The 27,500-nt window shown below is 33.4% G+C and overlaps 2 long non-coding RNA genes across 2 annotated transcripts in view; both read left to right on the plus strand.

Annotated features, from left to right (window-relative positions):
* LOC137629156 (uncharacterized) overlaps positions 1-27,500 on the plus strand; it is a 1,187,366-nt gene that overhangs the window by 72,852 nt on the left and 1,087,014 nt on the right. The window lies entirely within an intron of this gene.
* On the plus strand, positions 9,599-16,012 carry LOC137629154 (uncharacterized). Its single transcript, XR_011041460.1, has 2 exons — positions 9,599-9,660; positions 15,722-16,012. It is a non-coding gene; the product is annotated as an uncharacterized lncRNA (long non-coding RNA).

Below are 27,500 nucleotides of genomic sequence, written 5' to 3' on the forward strand. Positions count from 1 at the left end.
TCCTTCCTTATAAATTATTCTTAATGGCCTAGGAACTTACCATTTTGGAGTTGATAAAAATCATCCAGAGTTTTGTTCCTAAAGGGTTTCTCTCTCTCTCTCTCTCTCTCTCTCTCTCTCTCTCTCTCTCTCTTTCATGTTCTAAATATTAAGATCCATTTGTCTAAATATGAATAGCTATACTGGCATCTCTCTCTCTCTCTCTCTCTCTCTCTCTCTCTCTCTCTCTCTTAGTATAGGAACTGGCCAAGTATTCCCATATCCATCGACTTGTTGAGTTATTGTAAATAGTGGTTTTTGGGGAGTATAAGCAAATATTTTTCTGTTGCTAGAGTGACACCCAGCCCACTTCACCCCCCCAAAAAATTGCCGCTGGAGTAACACCCAACCAACGCCCATTCACCCCACGAGAAAAAAAAACACACCCATTTGCTTTGCACAAAAAGAAAGAAAAAAAAAAACCACCCACACACCTCTTGGAATCGTGCTGCCAGGGTGGAACTTAGATCAATCGTATTACGAACTAATCAACAAACATCATAGTGCATCAAAAGCTTAGGAAATTGCTTGAGTCGGATTTTGAGAACGAAACCCATTTGATCTGTCAGCTGTCACTGACAACAGAAAGGTCGCCATTTATATAAACACGTGGACACTTTAATGGAAGTCAGCTAAGGGTAAAACGAGGTCACATAATTTGAGCTTTGACACCTACATCTTGCGAAGGATTATAGTTGAGATTCGAGCATTAAGACGAAGGTCTAAATACCTTACCATCGGTTTGTAAGGATTTTGAAGGAAAGTTACCAAAGGAACCACTGAGACTTAGTACTGAGACAGAAACTCATAATATTCTGGTGATTTCAAGCGATTGGTGAATTGATAAATGAGAAATACTATAGAGATGGCTGAAATGGTACTTTTAAAGGATGTCGTCTTATCTGTAATCATAATAATTGATCAATAATGTTGATTATGCAACAGGTTATACTATGTCGGTCTGTTGGACTGGAGTTCGAGGCCCACTCAAGTTCAACAGTTTCTTGTAGTGTCTGCATCCTCTCCATTCTTGTGAGCTACGGAAGAGGGGGCGGGAGGGGGGGGGGGGGAAGTGGGCCTATAGTTCTACCTGCTGAGTCATCTGCAGCCATTATCTGGAACTCCCTGGTCCTAGTTTGTGTGAGATGAGGCTTGGGCACTGATCATACGTAATATGATCAGTCTCTAGGGCATTGTCACTATAGGCTCTGCCATTCATGAACGACCTTTGAACCTTTAAACGTCAACATCTACATCGGGTGGTTGAATCTGTAAAACTTCAAAAGTTCAACCTTGCAACAAATGATTTTATGTTGAATAGGCTGACGTAAGACTCCTTTTATAGTTTATAAATGAAACATCTGTTTTAATGTTATTGTTCGAAAATATGCTATCTTAATTATTCATTAGTTCTCATATAGTTTATTTCTTCATTTCCTTTCCTCACTGGAACAATTTTCCCGGTTGGAGACCTTAGCTTATAGCATCCTGCTTTTCCAACTAGGGTTGAAGCTTAGCTAGTAGTAGTAGTAGTAGTAGTAGTAGTAGTAGTAGTAGAAATAAGAACAACCAATAATAATAATAATAATATAAAAATAATAATAAATATAAATTTAATAATAATAATAATAATAATAACTGTCATGTGGGGTCAGAAATTAGTCAATACACCAAACCAGAAAAAAAAAATCCTTCGAAATATCCTGGGTATTTGAAACTGACTTTCTTTTGGGAATTCCCCGTCATTTCCAAGCAGGATGACTCGAACTGTAATTAACTTGAAGACAATTTTCTTTTCAAGTCTGATGGACCGAACTTTGCCAAGTAAAGCACCATTAAAATGGATCCAAGAAATGCAAAATTGGGAAGTCTTGGGAGAGTTCCTCAGAGTCTTAAGAAATCCTGAAATACATTTTTTTTTATTTTCCCAAAAAAAAAGAAAAAAAAAAGTGGATCTATGTTTGGAAAATTCGACGAACATTCATAAAAAAATGGATTTTAGTAACGAGTTTCTTTAAGTTATTTACATTTAGTTAAACTAATTATAAATATGCACACATATATACACATGTATGTATATATATACACACACACACATATATATATACATATATACTTATATATATGTATATACTGTATATATATATAAATATATATATATATATATATATATATATAATCTTAGCCCCAAATCCCATCTAATATCGAATTCACTGTACATATATATGCATATATATATATATATATATATATTATATATAAATATCATACATACATATATATATATAAATATACACACATATATATACATATATATAATATATATATACACATAATATATATATATATATATACATACATATAACAAATCATATATATGGAAAGGGAAATTTCTTCTTTAGCTTTCAAACGGCCCATATCTCTTCCTTTTCACTGAAGAGGAAGGGAAATGGTCCCTTCATAAGTTAAAGAGAAATTTCCTTTTTCAGGAATGTGGGTTTATCTAATTTATAACATAAGCGCGGGAAATGTGAGTTTTATAGTATACAAACACACATATATACATACAAACACAGATAACATATATATTCATTTACAAACATTATATATATATATATATACATATATATATATATATATATATATTACTGCATATAATACATACACATATACAATACATTTACATATAAAAAAAAACACCCAAGTCTCTCTCTCTCTCTCTCTCTCTCTCTCTCTCTTTCTTTCTCTCTCTGCGTGTTGATTATTGTAAGCATTTAGAAAATATGCAAAACAGAATGATAAGAAATTTCTAAAAATAAAAGTACATATACAGTATATATATAATCATTGGCCGACTTCTAATATTCCATATCACACACGAGTCATAATTTCATGGGTATGCAATTCCATTTATGCATCGCATATGAGTTTTCCACAGAGTGTAAAATATTCAAGTACAGTCAATGATTATTACATTTAACATACAAAATAAATCTGTTCATTGAAGCGAGTAATCTATCTTTTAATGGTAATCTTTATTATTTTTGAAATTTCCTATCATTCTTTTCCATATTTTCTAAATGCAATAGAGAGAGAGAGAGAGAGAGAGAGAGAGAGAGAGAGAGAGAGAGAGAGAGAATAGAAATCCGAACTCTTTCCTCTTATAAATGCGTTCATACATCATGACATTATCCACGGTATTGAGTGAAATTTATGGTAAAAGTTAATGTGGAGTCATTGAATATACTAAAAAAGTTAAACAGGACATACATTGTCGAATGACCTGCTTGGATGGACATGGCAGTTATGCACTTATGGGGGCATTTGGAGTATATCCATACACTTAAAGGTTTAAAGGGCACTCATGAATGGCAGAGGCAAGGCACAGTGACAATGCCCTAGAGACTGACCATATATACATATGATCAGGGCCAAAGACCCCTCTTCACCCAAGCTTGGACCAAGGAGGGCCAGGCAATGGCTGCTGATGTCTCAGAAGATAGAACTATAGGCTCCCCAAAACACCCCCATACTTAGCTAACAAGGATGGTGAGATTGCAGCGACCAAAGGAACAACGTGTTTGAGCGGGACTCGAACCCCAGTCTGGCGTTCATCAGTCAGAGATATTACCATATCGGCCACCACAATACTAAAGACTTGAAGACTTTAAATTTGAAGGTCACTCACGAATGACCGAGAGAGCATTGCCCTGGGAACCCCTAGATACAGGACAGTGCCCTAAACATTGACCATATATACCTATGATCAGCGTCAAGGCCCTCTCCATTAAGATAGGACCAGGGAGAGCCAGACAATAACTACTGGTGGCTCAGCAGGTAGACCTATAGGCCCCCCCCCCCAAAGATCCCCAGTTCACAAGGATGGTGAGGTTGCAGACACTACACGAAACTATCGAGCTTGAACGGGTCTCTAACTCTCGTCTAACAGATTCCCAGGAGGGAGAGAGAGAGAGAGAGAGAGAGAGAGAGAGAGAGAGAGACTTGAACATGGCTTGTGGGTTAACTGGAGTTTCTCACAAATTAATATCAACATTCCCTGCTCAGGATTCCAGAAGGGAGTCCAAATTTTGAAAATAAAAAAGCAACAGAAGTCACCAAGATTAATGACCAGATTCTATGATGCTAGTACAACCATTAATCAAAGTCTTTGATTAATGGTACAGTTGGACACAGGTATCCCTAGCACACATAGCTCTAAAGATGTGCCCAATGTCACACTCTTAATGTGAGGCAAGTTCCTGTGTGTAACCCAGCTCACAACGTCTGACAAGGTTCCTTTCCTCGAAGAGAGGTGTACAAGATATTCCTGTGTCCAACTGTAAGTTTGGTTCGCTTTTCTGGTAAGCCTTTACGATTGTTAAAGCAATTACAAAAATGCATAAAATTGAACAAAATACAAAAAGTTAACAATTCCTATCATCCAAATATTTTTAATCTACAGCTTATAGTTTGATTGAGATCACTGAAAAGAATTTCTTATTATCCAATTATTTTCAATTTACAGTTTAAAGTTTGATTGAGGTTACTAATAATAATCTTGACAATTGTGAGGTTTTCACAGCAGACTACCGCACGTTTCAAAGCATTTTTTTTAATATAAAGACATTTAAAAAAAAAACAGAAGTTTATAAGAACTAGCATTAACGTGATTAACGATATATCATGAAACTTTTCTCATTTATTTAATATATTCTGTGAATAGTATTTTAATGCCACCATCCATTAAATATCTCTTTAACGGCTTGGAGTACCTGTACCTGTAGGCTACCACTCAAAGATAAGACCATGCAATGTACCTCTAAAGGCTAATCTAATCACTCTTGTGGGGTCTTGGAGCTCATCTTAATACAATTTTTCCACTCACTTAATTTTTCAAATCAGGAAGAGCACCACCTGTAGGGTACCACTTGAAGGTAAGACCAGGCAATGTACCTCTAAAGGCTAATCTAATAAAATGGTGTTCTTAAAATACACTCTTGTTGGTTCTTGGAGCTCGATCTTAATACAATTTTTCATCTCGCTTAACTTTTCAAATTTTGGGTTAAGTTTTAAGAAATATTTTCGAAAAGTTTTGTACTCCATCACCCTAAATTTATACGCAGACTGTTTATAATCTATTTTTAGAATCTAAGTAGTTTTTTGACAAGAGTCTTCAGAGCGTAACCTCCTTAAACAATTACGCAATATCTTCGTAAAATCTTCTGCAAAACTTTCAACTTTTCTGCAGAATCTTGGGATAGTTTAGTGCAAATTATTCTTAAATTAAAATTGCATTAATTACGAAGAACGCAATTATGGTTTAACTCCTTTACCTTAGCAGATATAGAGATATTTTCATGGATTGTAAATGTTAGTAAAATGTATACACTTTTGCATAGATAAATATATAGAAATATATAATTTCGAATTAAATCATGTAATGGAGAGAGAGAGAGAGAGAGAGAGAGAGAGAGAGAGAGAGAGAGAGAGAGAGAGAGAGAGAGAGAGAGAGAGAGTAAGAGGTGGATCCCTAAGTAATTTCCTCTTGAGACGCAAGAAGTCACAAGTTCCGTTCACACAGAGAGAGAGAGAGAGAGAGAGAGAGAGAGAGAGAGGAGAGAGAGAGAGAGAGAGAGAGAGAGAGAGAGAGAGATCAAATACTCATCTGCTTCTAATATAATTTGCGTGGAATCTCAGCGAAATTCCCCGGGCATTCAACCTTCCTTTTGTTTTCTGGGAGACGAAATAATTTGCTTAATAAGTTAATTCAGCTGCCAATGAGATCTTCCCTTCTCCCGATGCCATGAAGTGAGCAGAGTTAATCTGGCAGAGCCTTACCATAAGCTGATCATCTATTTTCTTAATAATTTATTATCCACAGCAAATTACTAATTCATCTGATATAATTAACCCATGTACTTATGGAAAGTAGTATTTTAATCTACACATTATGGACAAATGATATTTCGACAAATGACATTTCGACAAATGATTGAATGGAGTAATCCATACTATTTTTCAATGTGTATTATGAAAATCTTACCCGATATTTGGTGAAACCTAATTGATAGGAAATTGATATTTCATGCAATCAAAGGGATGAGTGATTAAGCTGAACTGGATATAGTATATTGATTAATTTGTTTTCGATTAATCATGTTGATTGAAATATATCGTATTAGAGCAACATTATTTTCATCAAATGTAATTCAAATTCTTCGCAGACATGTTAATCGAATAATTACTAACACAATGATCTCTCTCTCTCTCTCTCTCTCTCTCTCTCTCTCTCTCTCTCTCTCTCTCTCTCTCTCTCTCTCTCTCTCTCCTTGGAGACTGGCTGAAATCAGTATTCTCTAAAATGCATCATTAAAAAGATTTATTACATATATACATACATATATATATAATATATATATATATACACACACATATATATCTATATATATATATATATATATATACATATATAAATTATATATAACATATATACTGTATATATCTCACTAACCAAATATCTCACTCTCTCTCTCTCTCTCTCTCTCTCTCTCTCTCTCTCTCTCTCTCTCTCTCTCTCTCTCTCCTCTCTCTCTCTCTCAAACACACACTCGTAGAAATTAATTCAAAATCAATCAGAAATTGATTCGAAAGTTTAAGACGAATTTAACTCCAACAATTACAGTCATTCTTTTGTCTTCAAAGGATCTCCTTACCCTTGAAGGATCTTTCCTTTAGCGTCTCTTGTTGTTGTTGTTGGTGTATTAAAGCCAACACTTCTTGTTGGCACGGGCCTTTTTATTGTTCGGCCCGTAGGTATTCAAACACAAAAAATAGGTACAAAATTAAAAGATTGCCCAGCCTTACTGCTGGACACGGGCTTTTGTGTAGCAGCCCGTAGTATTTATTGCCCTAAGTAGGCAATAGTGTCACAGCAGTACCAGTCTCTCATGTCTGGATTTGCAGCCGCTCAGCTCCTTGAGCGTAGCTGCAGGTGCGACCGCTCAGCCCCTTGAGCATAGTCGCCAGGTTGGCAAAGATACGTCTTGCAACTGCTCAGCCCCTTGAGCGTGGTTGCCAGTGTGGTCGCTCAGCACCAAGAGCATGACCTTGCAGACCAAAAAGCAGGACCTTCTGGTCTACCTTTTAAACCCCATACCATCCTTTAAGCTCAATTTGCATCCAAGGGTCTCCAAACCTCGCGAATTTATTGCAAAAAGATCCGTAAAAGTAGCAATAAATCTCAAAAGAATTATTGTCCTGGGTCGAGAATGGGTTAGTCTTTCGCTGTATATTCCTCCTGGAAATCATTCAAGACTATTTTGCATAATTGATTAAACACTTAATACACTGTTTGGAAACTCAGCTGCCCATTTGTCATTGTTACCGTTCTGGAAAACATTAAGAGGGGTAACAAAGAACGTTTTAGTGTACATAAAAAAAATGGGAACTGTATTCAATAACGTATTTTGGACGCCATTGTTACTATTTTACGAGATTTTCTTGCAAACAAGAGAGTTTTGCATTCCTAATACAGTGCTAACTTTAAAACCATAAGAAAAATTTACCTTGATATAAATAAAATTTGTGGTTAAACCACACTTTACATTATGATTACTAATAATCAACTTTCTAAAGTATTCCCTGCAACCATTATTCTGTCACCCACCTTCCATATCAGCTAAATAAATATCAATAATAACATTTTAATACAGTCAAGATCTCTTTTTCGTTTAAGAGATACACACATGATCAGCATCCAATTCCCCTCTGCATCCAAGATAGGACCCTAGAAGAACCAGGCAATGGCTACTGTTGACTCAAGGGGAGAACTAGAAGGCGTTGGTTAGATAAAGATGAAGACATTTAGGTAATGGAAATGACAGGCATTAATAACCAGATCCTACGGAATCTCTCAGTCCTAGATTATATTTACTATTCAATTCCAGTAGGACGTTTGTGCGCCTTCAATTTGGAAGAGACATTACGAGTTGCCGAAGACCCCAGTAAGCTGTCACAACGCTTTCTTTTGTTCCTTGTTCATTCTTCTTTTTTTATTGTTCATTGTATCAGGATGATGGTTGAAAATGGTGGAAGTAATGCAATTAAGCAAATTGTGTTAACCCAAAATCAAAGATTAACTGTATCTTGTCTTTATATCGTTACTAAAAATGAAACAATTAACTGCTGTAAACAAAGATTTGTATATACTTTGAAATCTTTGAACATATAGTCATATTATATTCTATTAATTGAATGGAGTAGGTGTAGGAAGGAAGAATCTCATGGGGACTTTTCTCTTAAAACTTTTAACCTTTTTGGAGGAAAGTCTTTTGTCCACTTTGGCTGATTGCACCTTCCCAAGGATGATGGCTGGGTCGCCAACTCACTACGTGATATATATATATATATATATATATATATATATATATATATATATATATATATATATATATATATATACATTTATATATATTTATCGATATATATATATTTATATATATATATATATATATATATATATATATATATATATATATATATATATATATATATATATTTATTCATTTATATATATCTATATATTTATTTATATATATATATATATATATATATATATATATACACACATATATATAAATATATTTATATATATACACATATATTTAAAGATATTTATATATATATATATGTAATGATTAGAATATTAATATTACATGTTTAAAACAAATGACGTAATATGTCATGTTGGTTGGAAGAGCTGGCCGTGAGATTTGCTATGGTCAACTCAATTTGTGTACAGGATGTAAGATGCTGAGTTGTCATTCTTTCTTAGTGTCAACACATTAACTCTTCGTGTGAAAGTTTGTGACGTCACCGGATGCAGGTGTCTTCCGATTCCGTCACTTATCCAAATTAAAGCAAGTGTACGATTTTTGGGATATCAGTAATTTGTTCAGTTCTTGTTTAAACTTCACCAGAATTGGTCATGTGGACCAACACAGCTTCCTCCAGTGATGGAGATGTTTAACTCAGTTGTTTATATACAATAAAACTTAAAAAACCACCAAGATGTGTTCAATAAACCATCTAAATATATCTGAAAACAACTCATACTCAAATGTGTGCTTAAGACAGTAGCACACCAATAAATGGTGGCAGCGCTTAAACTCAAAGACAGCGGTTATACTCTAAGAATTAGAGAAATATCTTCAAGACTTCAAAAATAAATAGCTGTAAAACCAGAGATATATCTTCAAGACTTCAACATAAAAGCTGTAATACCTGATAAAGATCTTCAAGAACTCAGAACTATCTACAAATATCTACAATTTTGACTGAGTCCAACGAAAATGCTAACACCAACATATGTTAGTATACAAATAGAATCTTCAATCAACATCCTAGGAAACCCAAGGACTGGCATTCAACTATTGCAAAACATATCCAGGAAGACCTACATTCTACAAGAAACTAGAACGAGACATCGCTAACAAAACATCAAGAGAGAGAGAGAGAGAGACGACTCGACTACATATAAAGCTAAGTACAAAGATTTTGTATTCATTTCAGTTTGTGCAGTGAAGTGTAGTTGTCACAAGTCGTTAGTCAAATATTACTGGGGTGAGTGAATTCCTAAACTTTGTTATAAGAAACTCCGAATTCTCATTTAGAATTTTTCTTTCTTTGTGCTAATTCCTTTTTCTTTCATAAACTCTTGGGGGGAAATGTATTGGGATTAGTAACATTGTTGGGGGAATTTTATTATACATATGCGTTTACGCAGTGGGCGTCTGTACTCATATAGATATTTTGATAGGATTGAAAGGGGTCAAAGAGATAGAAAAAAAAAGAATACAGCAGTCATGGCTCCTCCTGTCAGCCCTACCCCTGGACCTAGTGGTGTAGGCCAGGCTAATCCTCCTCCAATTGTGACGCTTGTAAATGCCAGGTCAGCAATCCTTCCTTTTCAAGGCCGTGTCAACGGGTTCTTGCCACAAAATGTGGAGTCATGGATTTCATCCGTTGATGCCCATTTAAATGCCAAACAAATCGTAGATCCTTTTGTACAATTACAAGAAGCTAAAAGTTTTATAGATTTTTCTAAGGGGGATGCGAGTGCGTATTTAAGAGGTGTTTCATTTCAGGAAGCAGTTACTTGGGATGATTTCAAAGTTAGGTTACGCGCGATCTATGGGGGTGAAGAAGCTTTGGATGTGGTGTTAACGTTACGAAATACACTTAATCAAGCCACTATGAATCGGCTTAATGTTGTTGAGAGAGCAGCTCTCATAGCTGATAGGCTTAACGAATATCAGGACATTTTAGGTAATTCCACTTGGGTTACTAACGATAATATCTCCGTGAAAGATTTTTTACGATTAATGTATTTAACTTGCATGACACTTATGTTGCCTGAAGCTTTAGTGCGGTGCTTTGATAAGAAGTTAATGCCTGCAAGTACGGAATTGGATGTCTATAAACAGATAAAGAAGCACATGTCCAAGTGTCCAGATCTCGATCCCGTGTTAACTCAAGTTTTTGCTAAGAATGAAACAAAACCTCAAACAGTGAACGTAATTAATAATCCAGTAGCGGGAGTGACGTGTTACAACTGCAAACGTCAAGGTCACATAAGCGCAGACTGTAGAACGAAATTTTGTTCAGTTCACAACACAGGATCACATTCTTATAGTCAATGTTACGCGCGTAAGACACAACAATATCCTAGAAATACACAGTCAATTCCACAGTCAGTTCCATATGGAAATAAAAAGAAAAATCCTCATTTTAACAATAAGAAGAAACAACAAAATGTCAATGCAGTTCAGAGTCCGAAACAAACAAACACTTCTTCAAATATCGCTGAGCCTGGGCCGTCAAACCAGACCTCGCAAAGTCAGCCTAATTTTCAGAATGTGCAGAACAAAGCAAATACCACATAGTTAACTCTAGAGGGGAAGAGAGTGATGTTGGGTCAAGGTCATTTATGTCAACATCAATAGTATTGAATAATCAATTTAATGTTTTATCAGATAAATGTGAGACAATAGATTTTCCTATGAAACACACGGCCGAATTAAGTAAAACAGTGCATGCTCCCGTAGATTTGCAACGAATTCATACAATAATAAGCCAAAATGAGTTACGGCCAACCTTATATGCTGTGAATTTAGAACACAAGTCCTTTACGTTATTTTTTGACTCTGGTAGTCCACGTAATATTATGGATTTGAAGACGCATCATTTGTTGTTTTCGAACTTTCCGATTGAAAAATCAGGAATCAGACTTTCAGGTATAGGAAATAATGAATTAAACGTCATAGGCATAACTCATATTCAGTTCAGAGTCGGTAATCGCACGTTTGCCGATACATTTGTTGTTGTGAAAAACATTAATATGTATCCAGCTGTAATTATAGGATACCCATCTATGGGAAATCAAAACATTATCTTAGCTCCTGCAAAGCACGGCGTGTATATCAAAGGGAAATTCTATAAGTCTTCTAATACTTTAAAGTCTGTTTTGGATAATAAGGAGACGACAAATGTAACCGTAACGTACGTTGAAGAACCAATAACTTGTCTCACTAATAAAGAAATAATACACGCGACCCAGCAGAATTCTCGTTCACCCGTAATATCATCTTGCACGCAATATATCGAACCAAACATACCTTCGAATTTAATAGTGCAAATAAAGAAAACACTACCGGGATCTGAAATATTAATCCTTTCCGATACTTTGAAAACCAACGGATTGTCTGTCACACAAGCTATTTATACAGTAGGCTCACATCAGCAATGTAATATCGAAGTCTGTAATCATTTAAATAACACTTTAGTAATTCACAAAAATCAACATATCTTGGATGTAGAAGTTTATAAACATCGTATTCTTACCGTTGCTGAAATCAATCACTCTCAATCAGTTGCGGATGAATCCCTTTTACGATCTATTAAAAATAAAATCAGTAAGGACATTCAAGACGAAGAAATTCAGCAGAAAATTTTTGAACTTTTAAATAAATATACAGATGTCTTTTCCACTACGGATGGATCCTTAGGGAAAACAGATGTGATCGAGCATCAAATAAGGTTAAAAGACAAACAGAAAATTATATATGTACCCTCGTACAGACTCCCTATGAAATTCCAGAATGAAATAAATGATGAAGTAGGTAAAATGTTAGAGGAAGGAGTCATTAGAAAATCAAATAGCCCTTATAATTTTCCTTTAATAGTTGTACCGAAAAAAGATCGAACATGGCGTATCTGTGTCGACTTTCGTCGTCTAAACGAGGAAACGATCCCTGATCGATTCCCAGTGCCATGTACTGACGATATTTTGTCTTTGTTAGGTCAGAATAAATATTTTACCAGTTTGGACTTACTTAAAGGCTTTCACCAGATATCATTAGAAGAAGATAGTATCCCATACACAGCCTTCAGCACAGCCAGGGGACATTATGAATTTTTACGGATGCCTTTTGGTTTACGTTGTGCTCCTTTAACTGATCTTACGAAGAAGGGCGTAGATTTCATATGGTCTGAGCAACATCAACAGGCGTTTAATACTTTGAAAGATGAACTGTGTAGTTCTCCTATCTTAAAATTTCCTGACTTCGGTAAGGAATTCTTCATTGCAACAGACGCCTCAGACTTAGGAGTGGGAGGGGTATTGCTTCAGCAATATGATAAACAGTTTTTCCCGATAGCTTTCTATTCTCGAAAATTGAGAACTTCCGAAAGTAAATATGCAGTAATAGACAAGGAAGGACTAGCTATTGTTAATTCGCTAGTGCATTTTAAGTTCATAATTTACGGTTATCCCGTTAAGGTTCTTACTGACCATAAACCACTAACAGAGTTCTTTAAAGGCTTCAATCACAGCCCTAAACGAACTCGGTGGCATTTAATCATTCAAGATTTTGGCGCAAGAATCGGGTATTTACCTGGGAAAGCAAATATCATTGCGGATGCATTATCACGCAACCCCGTGTCATCTTGTACGGAGTCTTTAGCTGAATTAATAGATATATCAACATCCATGCCTATTGTAAAAACAATATCTGAACAAGAAGATTTAGGCTGGAGTGCTGAATTGTTACAGACTGAGCAAAGAAAAGATCAGAAAATAGAAACAATTATAAATGCTTTGAAAGGCAATCATAAAGAAAAAGAATATATAAAGTATAAGCAGCAGAATTATGTAATCAAAGATAATATTCTGTGTAGGACTGTGACAAGGAAAACCCGCAATACACCACATGTAACTAACGACCAGGTAGTAGTACCAAACTCACTTGTTTCCACTGTCCTGAATTGGTTGCATTCAAATCCATTACATGGACACCCTGGGTTCTCATTAATGTCACAGAAAGCCAAATCATTGTTTTATTGGCATACAATGCTTACAGATATAAAAAGACACATAGCTAATTGTCGCACATGTCAGGAAAACAAAGGGCATACGAAAACACCTGTTAGCTTAGGAACTTATCCTGTTCCCAATCAACCTTTTGAAAGAATACATTTAGATTTGTTAACAGGATTTTACGAGTCAGACAGAGGGAATAAGCACCTCTTAGTAATTATAGATGCTTTAACTCGATATACAGAACTAATAGCGCTTAAAACTAAAACTGCGATTGAATGCGCTAGGAAGTTTTACGAGTGTTACATTTGTAAACATGGAATTCCACACATGATAATCTCAGACTCGGGTGGTGAATTTAATAATCACTTTCTTACCTCATTGTGTGAATTCCTCAAAATAAAGAAGATCAATACCATGATATATCACCCAGAGTCGAATGGGCTAGTGGAAAGAGCAAATAGGAAGATATTAAATATATTAAGGGTAACACTAGGGGGATCAGACCCCAACTGGGATATTGCAATACCGGCGGCACTGAGTACTCTGAATCATTCATATCATATATCAATTAAAATGTCACCGCATGAAGCATTGTATGGTACCCCAGTTAGAACACCTTTCCATGTATTAACGCCTACAACTAATCTATCAAATCCTTTAAAAGAATGTATAAATGCAAGTATAAGTCGATATGATATCCTTCGAAAGAATTTAGAAGAATCACAAATCATAATGAAAAGGAATCATGATAAAATAGCGAAACCAACTAAAACATATACCGTGGGTGATAACATCTATATTCAAATCAATGTCAGAAAAGGGCTCAACTATAAACTAACACCTAAGTTTGAAGGCCCATTTAACATTTTGGAAATATTAACGGCCAATAGGTTTAGAATTCAAAATGTAGCCCAACCCACGGATGAGAGAATAGTACCATTGTCTCACATAAGAAATTAAAAAGAAGTGAGGAAAAATTTTAATTTTAGTTTAAAAGTTTTCTTTTTAATACAGGAGTAATTACATATGTTTTTTCTCGTTACAGGTTTCCAAGATGAATTTTTTGTTGTTGGGAGTGATATTGTTCGCTCAGACATTTTTTTCGTATGGGATGAGTTCTAAGACTAAGAATATATATTTTAAATATGGAAATATAGTTGAAAGACAAGAAGACATTTTTATTACATCAACCAACGTAATTGTCGAAGTGCATATGCAAGCAATTTTTCTTCAAGAGAATGATGTCACTAGCTTAAGAACCGCCATTTCAAGGTTTTCTGCATCATTGGATGAGTTGCATAGGAGACATTTTCATTTGACTACTAAGAGTTTGCTTAGCTCAACATTAAAAATTGCAGAGATGCTATCTGATGACTTAAAGAATAAGACTGGAGAGACAGGATCTTTGGCTTATGACCTTTTGATGTGGACTGTAGGACACGAACAAAAAGAAAGACGGAATCCGTTCATTTATGCTGCATTAAGCATCTTTGGGTCTGTTGCAAGTTTAGGTTTAGGACTTTCCAATCGTCTTAAAATTAGTAATCAAAATAAGAAAATTGAGTTCTTGACTCATAAAGATGAATTGATTATGTCAGAACTAAGGGATCAGTTAGCTTCAATCAATAAAATTATGGATTTGTTAAATGAACATTCAGATAATATCGTTCAAATTATGGAAGTACAGGATTTGTTAGCAACATTAACGTATTATGATTCAAAGATAGATCACATACATAACAGAATTGCACATTTCATTGAGAAATCCAAGGATTATGTAGAAGCTATCACGTTAGCAACTAAAGGTGTATTGTCGCCCCATTTGTTGCCTATACGTTACTTAAAATTAGTTCTGGAGAACACTAGGGATAAACTAGGCTATGTTCCTTTGTTAGACGAACATAGGTTAGAATTTTATTACAGCCTAATTACAGTAAACGTAGATAATAACAAGATTAGGATTACAATTCCCTTTGATTCTTCTGATGCCTGGCAATCTTACAGGATATCACCATTTCCGACTTTCATGACGAATCACTCAAATCCAGTAATATCCAGTTTGACAGGACACGTATTGATTTCCCCAGACAAGGAAACATATACGGTCATTAAAGACTTAAATCAATTAACTCACTGTTCAGACGCAATGGATAGAAAAATATGTACAGCTGACTCATTTGAATTCCGTAAAAACTTGATGGATTCATGCGAGTTAGGTATAGTGCTAGACGGTGCTCTCTCCCATACAAGTGAAAATTGTCTGGATAAGCTTTATCCCTTTGACAATAAAGAATTCGATTGCAGACTAAATAATGGCTCGTGGATACGATACGACAAGGACGGCTTCAATATATCATGCCCTGACGGATCCACATCCCACAACCACATCTTCGTCGCAGCAGATGGCTGTATCGGGACTTCCCCGAATTCCATGGTGACTGGCCTACGGACAATCATCAGAGAACGTGCTTACTTCGCGAATTTCACGTGGACCTCTACAACGCCCGCACTTCCTCTCCCCTATAAAGGAAGTGTGGCGAAACACTTAATGAAACTTACCGAAAAGGACCACCTGTCGCCGACTTACAAAGAGATTCTTCACCCCATAATACTGGCTAGTTTGTGTTTCACGGTGATGATATTTATCGCCGTGAACATCCTTGTTTGGCGTAGGTTACGGCACAGCAAGCAGCTACAAAGGAACGAGTTGAATAGCCCTGACAATACCCCTTACCTGATACAATTCAAAGCTGTATGAGTGGCCACCTCATTCGCTAAGGGAGTAATTTGTCAGGATGATGTTTGTATGAAAAGCTGACTAGTACGCTAGTAATATGTAATTAAAGAAATTCTCTACATTTGCATTGTTAAAAATACATTTAAAATAACATTTAAAAAAATAAATAAAATAAAAAAGGATATAAATCATTTTTTTCTCTCGGCATCTAATAAAAATATATAAGCCGGAATGTTAAAAAAGAAAAGAGAAAAAAAAAAAAAAAAAAAAAAAATATATAAGATATATAACAGAATCTATGGGCATCTAATAAAATGTATCAGCCCTATATATAAATATATATATATGTACGAAACCGTGGTACGTGTACGTACCAGGAATTCGTATTTGTGCACTGAATATTGAGTATCTTGTTTCTGACAAAGGTAACAATTATTTTTTATCAAGTTACCGAATCATTTGTAAGTCAGAATTTGTTTTGTTTTTTGGTACCATGTAATCATTTGCTAGCAATGTACCATATGTATGATCTTGGTTTTATCATGCATTTTTCTTTTTGCTTTGGTAATATCTTTTTTTTGTATGCACTATTGTTATTAATTTTGGTGTGCCTGTTTGGACATTCGTCCTCAGTTGGATATAGCTAGTTTTGGACAATGAATGATACGTATGTCCAGTCACACCTAATAACCATGTTTCGGCTTGTTGTTAAATTTTTGTAAAAAAAAAAAAATTGAGATAGCTGGCCGAGCATATGTAATGATTAGAATATTAATATTACATGTTTAAAACAAATGACGTAATATGTCATGTTGGTTGGAAGAGCTGGCCGTGAGATTTGCTATGGTCAACTCAATTTGTGTACAGGATGTAAGATGCTGAGTTGTCATTCTTTCTTAGTGTCAACACATTAACTCTTCGTGTGAAAGTTTGTGACGTCACCGGATGCAGGTGTCTTCCGATTCCGTCACTTATCCAAATTAAAGCAAGTGTACGATTTTTGGGATATCAGTAATTTGTTCAGTTCTTGTTTAAACTTCACCAGAATTGGTCATGTGGACCAACACAGCTTCCTCCAGTGATGGAGATGTTTAACTCAGTTGTTTATATACAATAAAACTTAAAAAACCACCAAGATGTGTTCAATAAACCATCTAAATATATCTGAAAACAACTCATACTCAAATGTGTGCTTAAGACAGTAGCACACCAATATATATATATATATATATATTTGTATATATATATATATATATATATATATATATATATATATATATATATATATATATATATATATATCACGTAGTGAGATGGCGACCCAGCCATCATCCTTGGGAAGGTGCAATCAGCCAAAGTGGACAAAAGACTTTCCTCCAAAAAGGTTAAAAGTTTTAAGAGAAAAGTCCCCAGAAGATTCTTCCTTCCTACACCTAGTCCCTTTACATAATAGAATATAATATAATAAATGTTGAAGTACTTCAAAGTATATAAAAATCTGTTTACTTTAGTTAATAGTTTGATTTTTAGTAAATAAATCAAGATAAGATACAATTAATCTTTGCTTTTGGGTTAACACAATTTGCTTATTGTAAAACAATATTAGTTGATGGATGAGTTTGTAATTCAATAATTATAATAATTTTTCGGAAGATTAGTCACTGCGTGATCAAAAGATATAAAATTTTAAAGTGAATTTATTACTTGATTAATATATTTCATGAAAAGTTAAAACGAAATTATCACTACTTGACCAATAGATTTTATAAGTTAAAAGGGAATTATCACCGACTGACCTATAAATTTCATAAAAAACGTTAAAGCGAAATGATCACTGATTGACCAATATATTTCATGAAAACCTAAAAAGAAATTAATATTTCTAGGCCTATAGATTTCATGATAACCTAAAAAAAAATATTTTTACACCAATAGATTTCATGAAAACTTAAAATGAAATTATCACTCCTTGACTAAGAGATTTCATAAAAACTTAAAAACGAAATCGTCCCTCTTTGACCAACAGATTTCATGAAAACCTAAAAAAAATTATCACTGCTTGACTGAAAATTTCAAAAAAATATTTAAACGAAATTATCACTGCTTGACAAGCAAATTTCATAAAACGTTGAAACTGAAATCTTACGTCAAAAATTATTCCATTGATAACAAATACAACCTACAACATCTACACAAACCCCTTTCATTGTTTCTCTCACGTGGACGGTATGATAACTTCTCCCTTATATTGCAACGCCTCCCCTTCTTCAAGTGTCCCTTTTTTCCTTCTCCGATTGTTCATCTCTCTCAATCTTCCTTTCTCCCCTGAGTCCTCCACCGCGAAAAGAAATGGCTGAGGACTTGGGCGGAGCGAAGGACAATTCCCTCTCCTATAACTCTATTACATCTCGTTTCTGTCTTCAATCTCTTTGACGTCTATTCTAGCATAGTGGTCGCTGGTAGAACTTGAATGCGATTCGCTGTACTAAACTATCATATACTATACTATTTCTTGATATTTCTGCTTTTATTCAAAGGAAAATTATGTTATTTACTTGAAGTTAGTTTTCTATGTTTTACAAGTACTTTACATGACCTATTCTATACTATATCTTAATAATATTTCTCCTTTTATAAAAAAAAAAAAATATATTATTATTAACTTGAAATTAAAATTCTATGTTTTACAAGTTCTTTACATGACCAAGTACTTTACATGGCCTATACTATACTATATCTTAATTATATTTCTCCTTTTATTAAAAAATAAATTATATCATTTAGTTGAAGTCGAAGTTTTGTTTTACAAGTACCGTACATGAACCTATACTATACTATATCTTGATAATATTTCTCCTTTTATTAAAAGAAAAATTAAATTATTTACTTGAAATTAGAATTCTATGTTTTATAAGTATAATAAATATATGAAATCTAAGAATTGGAAAAATAAGAGATGTTGTTAGGCAGTGATATCAATCTGTGCAAGGTGCCAGTTAGGTGATAACTAAGAGGAGAGGTGAATGCAACTAAACTATATTAAACAATCATCGAGTTTATATACAACAACTTCCGTGGAAGAACATCACTAGAATTCAAATATGATATAGCATGAACTAGCATGAAAACAGAGGTTGGTCTTAAACAGTGCAGGGAAGAGAGACTGATAAAATAAAAATTCAAAACTGTATCAGTGTACGAGCGTGTATAAAACACGTACGGTACAAATCAATCATTAAGTTACATTCCTATAGTACACTACTGTATACACAATATTGTATTGTACTATATTATAAAAAGGTTTCAAAATATTATTGATTACTATAGACATGAAACTAGTTAATGAAAGTTGAAGTTATGTTCTATAACACTCGGGATTGAAAGGTATTAGAATAAATATGCATGGTACAATTATGTCATTTTGTTCTAATCTATATCTACATTACATGTCAAGACTGAAAACTTTTAAGTAATTACATTATAGTATTACGTAAATGATTCCCCTCTTGGTATAAGGAATCATATTATAACTTAAAGACACTTATGTTTATTCAGTGTATTTCAGAAACATCAAGATGATAAGGTTTCTTGTCTTATTAGCCAATCTCCCTTTAATTTATGTCTACATTAAATAATATCTACATCAAAGTCCATGGAAACTAGTCTTATATCTTTCCTAATCACTAGCAATAAGTAGTTTGCATAAAATAATATATTGCTTTTCGATAAGCTAATTCCTTAACATCAAATTTGATATACAGTATTGGAAAAATGAAAATATCAAATTGAAACAGAAATAACTAGATTTAAAGTACGATGCTGGTTAATTATTCTGATGAATTTTATGCTTTCGAATTCATTTAAAAATTGTTTCTTGTTAGATAATATATCATATTATTTCCTTTGCTTATTTTGCCCATGAAAATATTGCAAGGAAATCTCATTATTTACATGATGAGTTAATTGTACGACTTCAAAAAGTATTAAAAATAATTAAAAATATTACGATCCAATTTCTTGGGCAAAAAAAAAGAATAATAATATTTGCTTATTTAAGAAACATTTATAAAACCAAGTCTGTGTTTTAGATAGCTATAACATTGATGTTAACTATATAAGAGAACTTAATAAGATAATTACTCTTCCAGATTCCCCCACCCCTTCAAAAAAAAAAAAAAAAAAAAAAAAATACAAAAATCCTGTCTGAACGTGATCGAGGATAAATGATATTATAGAAACTTAGGAAAACAGGATAATTCCTCATCTTAGTAGTAAAAGGAAAGAACGCTCACATCAATAAGTATGGGAAGGTGTAGCCACGCGGGTGCTAAAAGGCTATTAGAGAGAAAAGGGCACTTTCTATTTCGAGGGAAAGGTGTTCACTTTCTTTTTCAAAGAGCGAAATAAGGCTCCAAATACAACTCAGATGGAAATGCAATTTCATAATTAAATTTTATTAAAGAGGAAAAGATTTATATTAGGTTTAATGGTAGTTAATTAGGTTAAAAATTAAATAAAATGTCAAGAGGATCATCACATCAACGTAAATAAGGCCAATATAGAACGTTGGCAACTGTTATTAATCTTTTAAATAACACCAGCTCAAAAAATAAAAATATTTCCAAACAAACTTTAATCTCTTTGAACTATGTGATAATCCCCTCTATAAAATATTTCATAAAAAAAAAAAAAAAAAATCAATTTGAAAAGTACAACCTATCCCCAACAATTGAGGTCGGACAAACATCAAAATAATCCCAGCAGATAAAACGACCCTGAAACTGAAATGACAACCCTGGGTGATATTACATTAATCTGGATAATATCACCAAGTCTATATTGATCTTTGGCTTTGAATTCGAAGCCTCTCAAATGGTCCGTAGTAATCGCCCTGTTTTTGTACATATTTTCAATTGCTTTTAAACATATTTCAATACGAGTAAACAATTAATAGTTACACGAATACATAACTAAACTCCCTGCATTTATGCTGTAAATTAAACAGTAGGGAGAAATGAATAATCTTGTGTAGTACCATTTGATATTACAGACATCTATCGTGTTCGTGTTTTAATTGACTTTGCAAAGGGAAAGCAAAACTGTAATATTGGGCGAAAGAGGAGACAGCTGGAAGCGAGTGGCAGGTTTACATTTAATAAAATTCTTTCGAATGGTCTTCCTAATAGTGTGATTCTGGGGGATGTAATCATTATTTTACGAAATTATATCCGTTATGTAATATTGGTTTGTTATTGAGTGAAAGAGGAGACACCACAGAGCTGTAATGAATTTCACAAAAAAAAAAAAAAAAAAAAAAAAAAACACACACAAGCAGGCTATATTACCTATGAGAGAGAGAGAGAGAGAGAGGAGAGAGGAGAGAGAGAGAGAGAGAGAGAGAGAGAGAGAGAGAGAGAGAGAGAGAGAGAGAGTTGGGGGGCTGAGAAACGTACAGAATAATTTCATTGTCATTCCAAATACCGGATTGAGAGAGAGAGAGAGAGAGAGAGAGAGAGAGAGAGAGAGAGAGAGAGAGAGAGAGTTGGGGGGCTGAGAAACGTACAGAATAATTTCATTGTCATTCCAAATACCGGATTGAGAGAGAGAGAGAGAGAGAGAGAGAGAGAGAGAGAGAGAGAGACTTGAACATGGCTTGTGGGTTAACTGGAGTTGCTCACAAATTAATATTAATATTCCCTGCTCAGGATTCCAGAAGGTAGGCCAAATCTTGAAAAATAAAAAAGCACCAGAAGTCACCAAGATTATTGACCAGATTCTACGATGCTCGTACAACCATTAATGAAAGTCTTTGATTAATGGTACAGTTGGACACAGAAATCCCTCGCACACCTAGCTCTAAAGATGTACCCCCTGTCACACCCTTAATGTGCGGCGAGTTTCTGTGTGTAACCCCGCTCACAACGTCTGACAAGGTTCCTTTCCTCAGAGCGAGGTGTACAAGAAATTCCTGTGTCCAACTGTAAGTTTGGTTCGTTTTTCTGGTAAGCCTTCACGATTGCTAAAGCAATTACAAAAATGCATGAAATTGAACGAAATAAATAAAGTTAATAATTACTATCATCCAAATATTTTTAATTTACAGTTTATAGCTTGATTGGGGTCACTGATAAGAATTTCTTATTATCCAATTATTTTCAATTTACAGTTTAAAGTTTGATTGAGGTTACTAATAATAATCTTGACAATTGTGAGGTTTCAACAGCAGGCTACCGCACGTTTCAAAGCATTTTTTTTTAATATAAAGACATTTAAAAAAACAGAAGTTTATAAGAACTAGCATTAACGTGATTAACGATATATCATGAAACTTTTCTCATTTATCTAATATATTCTGTGAATAGTATTTTAATGCCACCATCCATTAAATATCTCTTTAACGGCTTGGAGTACCTGTACCTGTAGGCTACCACTCAAAGATAAGACCATGCAATGTACCTCTAAAGGCTAATCTAATAAAATGGTGTTCTTAAAATACACTCTTGTGGGTTCTTGGAGCTCGATCTTAATACAATTTTTCATCTCACTTAACTTTTCAAATTTTGGGTAAAGTTTTAAGAAATATTTTCGAAAAGTTTTGTACTCCATCACCCTAAATTTATACGCACACTGTTTATAATCTATTTTTAGAATCTGAGTAGATTTTTGACAAGAGTCTTCAGAGCGTAACCTCCTTAAACAATTACGCAATATCTTCGTAAAATCTTCTGCAAAACTTTCAACTTTTCTGCAGAATCTTGGGATAGTTTAGTGCAAATTATTCTTAAATCAAAATTGCATTAATTACGAAGAACGCAATTATAGTTCAATTCCTTTACCTTAGCAGATATAGAGATATTTTCATGGAGTGTAAATATTAGTAAAATGTATAGACTTTTGCATAGATAAATATATAGAAATATATAATTTCGAAATAAATCATGTAATGCAGAGAGAGAGAGAGAGAGAGAGAGAGAGAGAGAGAGAGGTGGATCCCTAAATAATTTCCTCTTGAGACGCAAGAAGTCACAAGTTCCGTTCAGAGAGAGAGAGAGAGAGAGAGAGAGAGAGAGAGAGAGAGAGAGAGAGAGAGAGAGAGAGAGAGAAAGAGAGAGCGAGAGAGAGATCAAATACTCATCTGCTTCTAATATAATTTCCGTGGAATCTCAGCGAAATTCCCCGGGCAATCAACCTTCCTTTTGTTTTCTGGGAGACAAAATAATTTGCTTAATAAGTTAATTCAGCTGCCAATGAGATCTTCCCTTCTCCCGATGCCATGAAGTGAGCAGAGTTCATCTGGTAGATCCTTACCATAAGCTGATCATCTATTTTCTTAATAATTCATTATCCAGAGCAAATTACTAATTCATCTGATATAATTAACCCGTGTACTTATGGAAAATAGTATTTTAATCTACACATTATGGACAAATGCCATTTCGACAAATGATGAATGGAGTAATCCATACTATTTTTCAATGTGTATTATGAAAATCTTACCCGATATTTGGTGAAACCTAATTGATAGGAAATTGATATTTCATGCAATCAAAGGGATGAGTGATTAAGCTGAACTGGATAAAGTATATTGATTAATTTGTTTTCGATTAATCAAGTTGATTGAAATATATAGTATTAGAGCAACATCATTTTTATCAAATGTACTTCAAATTCTTCGCAGACATGTTAATAGAACATTTACCAACTCAATGATCTCTCTCTCTCTCTCTCTCTCTCTCTCTCTCTCTCTCTCTCTCTCTCTCTCTCTCTCTCTCTCTCTCTCTCTCTCTTGGAGACTGGGTGAAATTAGTATTTTCTAAAATGCATCATTAAAAAGATTTATATATATATATATATATATATATATATATATATATATATATATATATATATATATACATACATAAATTATATATACATATACATATATACTGTATATAGCTCACTAACCAAATCTCTCTCTCTCTCTCTCTCTCTCTCTCTCTCTCTCTCTCTCTCTCTCTCTCTCTCTCAAACACACACACACGCAGAAATTAATTCAAAATCAATCAGAAATTGATTCGAAAGTTTAAGACGAATTTAACTCCAACAATTACAGTCATTCGTTTATCTTCAAAGGATCTCCTTACCCTTAAAGGATCTTTCCTTTAGCGTCTCTTTTCGGTCTACCTTTTAAACCCCATACCATCCTTTAAGCTCAATTTGCATCCAAGGGTCTCCAAACCGCGCGAATTTATTGCAAAAAGACCCGTAAAAGTAGCAATAAATCTCAAAAGAATTATTGTCCTGGGTCGAGAATGGGTTAGTCTTTCGCTGTATATTCCTCATGGAAATCATTTAAGATTATTTTGCATAATTGATTAAACACTTAATACACTATTTGGAAACTCAGCTGCCCATTTGCTCACTCATTGTAGTTTTAATTAAGTCATTGTTACCGTTCTGGAAAAGTTTAAGAGGGGTAACAATGAACGTTTTATTGTACATAAAAAAATGGGAACTGTATTCAATAACGTATTTTGGACGCTATTGTTGATATTTTACGTGATTTTCTTGCAGCAAGAGTTTTGCGATCCTAATACTGTGCTAACTTTAAAACCATAAGAAAAATTTACCTTGATTTAAATAAAATTTGTGGTTAAACCACACTTATATTACTATTACTAATAACTAACTTTCTAAAGTATTCCCTACCATGGTTAGCTAGCTAACGGCAACCATTCTTCTGTCACGCACTTTCCTATCAGCTGAATAAATATCAATAATAACATTTTAATACAGTCAAGATCTCTTTTTCGTTTAAGACATACACGCATGATCAGCATCCAATTCCCCTCTTCATCCAAGGTAGGACCCTAGAAGAACCAGGCAATGGCTACTGTTGACTCAAGGGGAGAACTAGAAGGCGTTGGTTAGATAAAGATGAAGACATTTAGGTAATGGAAATGACAGGCATTAATAACCAGATCCTACGGAATCTCCCAGTCCTAGATTATATTTACTATTCAATTCTAGGACGTTTGTGAGCCTTCAATTTGGAAGAGACATTGCGAGTTGCCAAAGACCCCACTAAGCTGTCACAACGCTTTCTTTTGTTCCTTGTTCATTCTTGTTTTTTTTAATTGTTCATTGTATCAGGATGATGGTTGAAAATGGTGGAAGTAATGCAATTAAGCAATTTGTGTTAACCCAAAATCAAAGATTAACTGTATCTTGTCTTTATATCGTTACTAAAAATTAAACAATTAACTGCTGTAAACAAAGATTTGTATATACTTTGAAATCTTTGAACATATAGTCATATTATATTCTATTAATTGAATGGAGTAGGTGTAGGAAGGAAGAATCTCATGGGGACTTTTCTCTTAAAACTTTTAACCTTTTTGGAGGAAAGTCTTTTGTCCACTTTGGCTGATTGTACCTTCCCAAGGATGATGGCTGGGTCGCCAACTCACTACGTGATATATATATATATATATATATATGTATATGTATATACATAAATATATCTATATATTTATATATATATATCTATATATTTATATATATATATATTTATCTATCTATCTCTCTCTCTCTCTCTCTCTCTATATATATATATATATATATACAGTACATATATATATATTTATATATATATACATCTATATACTTATATATATATATATATATAAATATATATATATAAATATATATATATATATATTTATATTTATATATATATATATATACTGTATATTTATATATATTCATATATATATTTATATATATATATATATATATATCTATCTATTTATATATATATATATATATATATATTTATATTTATATATATACTGTATATTTATATATATTCATATATATATATATATATATATTATATATATCTATATATTTATATATATATATATATGATATATACATATATATATTTATATATTTATATAAATATATATTTATATATTTGTATATATATAAGTATATATTTATATATTTGTATATATATATATATATATATATATATATATCACGTAGTGAGTTGGCGACCCAGTCATCATCCTTGGAAGGTGCAATCAGCCAAAGTGGACAAAAGACTTTCCTCCAAAAAGGTTAAAAGTTTTAAGAGAAAAGTCCCCAGAAGATTCTTCCTTCCTACACCTAGTCCCTTTACATAATAGAATATATAATAAAATGTTGAAGTACTTCAAAGTATATAAAATCTGTTTACTTTAATTAATAGTTTGATTTTTAGTAAAGAAATCAAGATAAAATACAATTACAATTAATCTTTGCTTTTGGGTTAACACAATTTGCTTATTGTAAAACAATATTAGTTGATGGATGAGTTTGGAATTCAATAATTATAATAATTTTTCGGAAGCTTAATCACTGTGTGATCAAAAGATATAAAATTTTATAGTGAATTTTATTACTTGATTAATATATTTCATGAAAAGTTAAAACGAAATTATCACTACCTGACCAATAGATTTTAAAAGTTAAAAGGGAATTATCACCGACTGACCTATAAATTTCATAAAAAAGTTAAAACGAAATGATCACTGCTTGACCAATATATTTCATGAAAACCTAAAAAGAAATTAATATTTCTAAACCTATAGATTTCATGAAAACCTAAAAAAAAAAAAAAAAAAATATTTTTACACCAATAGATTTCATGAAAACTTAAAATGAAATTATCACTCCTTGACTAAAAGATTTCATAAAAACTTAAAAACGAAATTATCACTGCTTGACCAACAGATTTCAGGAAAACCTAAAAATAAATTATCACTGCTTGACTAAAAATTTCAAAAAAATATTAAAACGAAATTATCACTGCTTGACGAGCAGATTTCATAAAAAGTTAAACACTGAAATCTTACCTGAAAAACCATTTCATTGATAACAAATACAACCTACAACATCTACACAAACCCCTTTCATTGTTTCTCCCACGTGGACAGTATGATAACTTCTCCCTTATATTGCAACGCCTCCCCTTCTTCAAGTGTCCCTTTTTTCCTTCATCTCCGATTGTTCATCTCTCTCAATCTTCCTTTCTCCCCCGAGTCCTCCACCACGAAAAGAAATGGCTGAGGACTTGGGCGGAGCGAAGGACAATTCCCTCTCCTAAAACTCTATTACATCTCGTTTCTGTCTTCAATCTCTTTGACGTCTATTCTGGCATAGTGGCCGCTGGCAGAAAGTGAATGCTGATCTCTGTACTGAACTATCATATAATATACTATATCTTTATAATGTTTCTCCTTTTATTCAAAGATAAGTCATATAATTATTTACTTGAAGTTACAATTCTATGTTCTATAAGTACTAAAATATATGGAA

Source organism: Palaemon carinicauda, chromosome 37 (assembly GCF_036898095.1).
Source record: "Palaemon carinicauda isolate YSFRI2023 chromosome 37, ASM3689809v2, whole genome shotgun sequence".
Classification (NCBI taxonomy): Eukaryota; Metazoa; Arthropoda; class Malacostraca; order Decapoda; family Palaemonidae; genus Palaemon; species Palaemon carinicauda.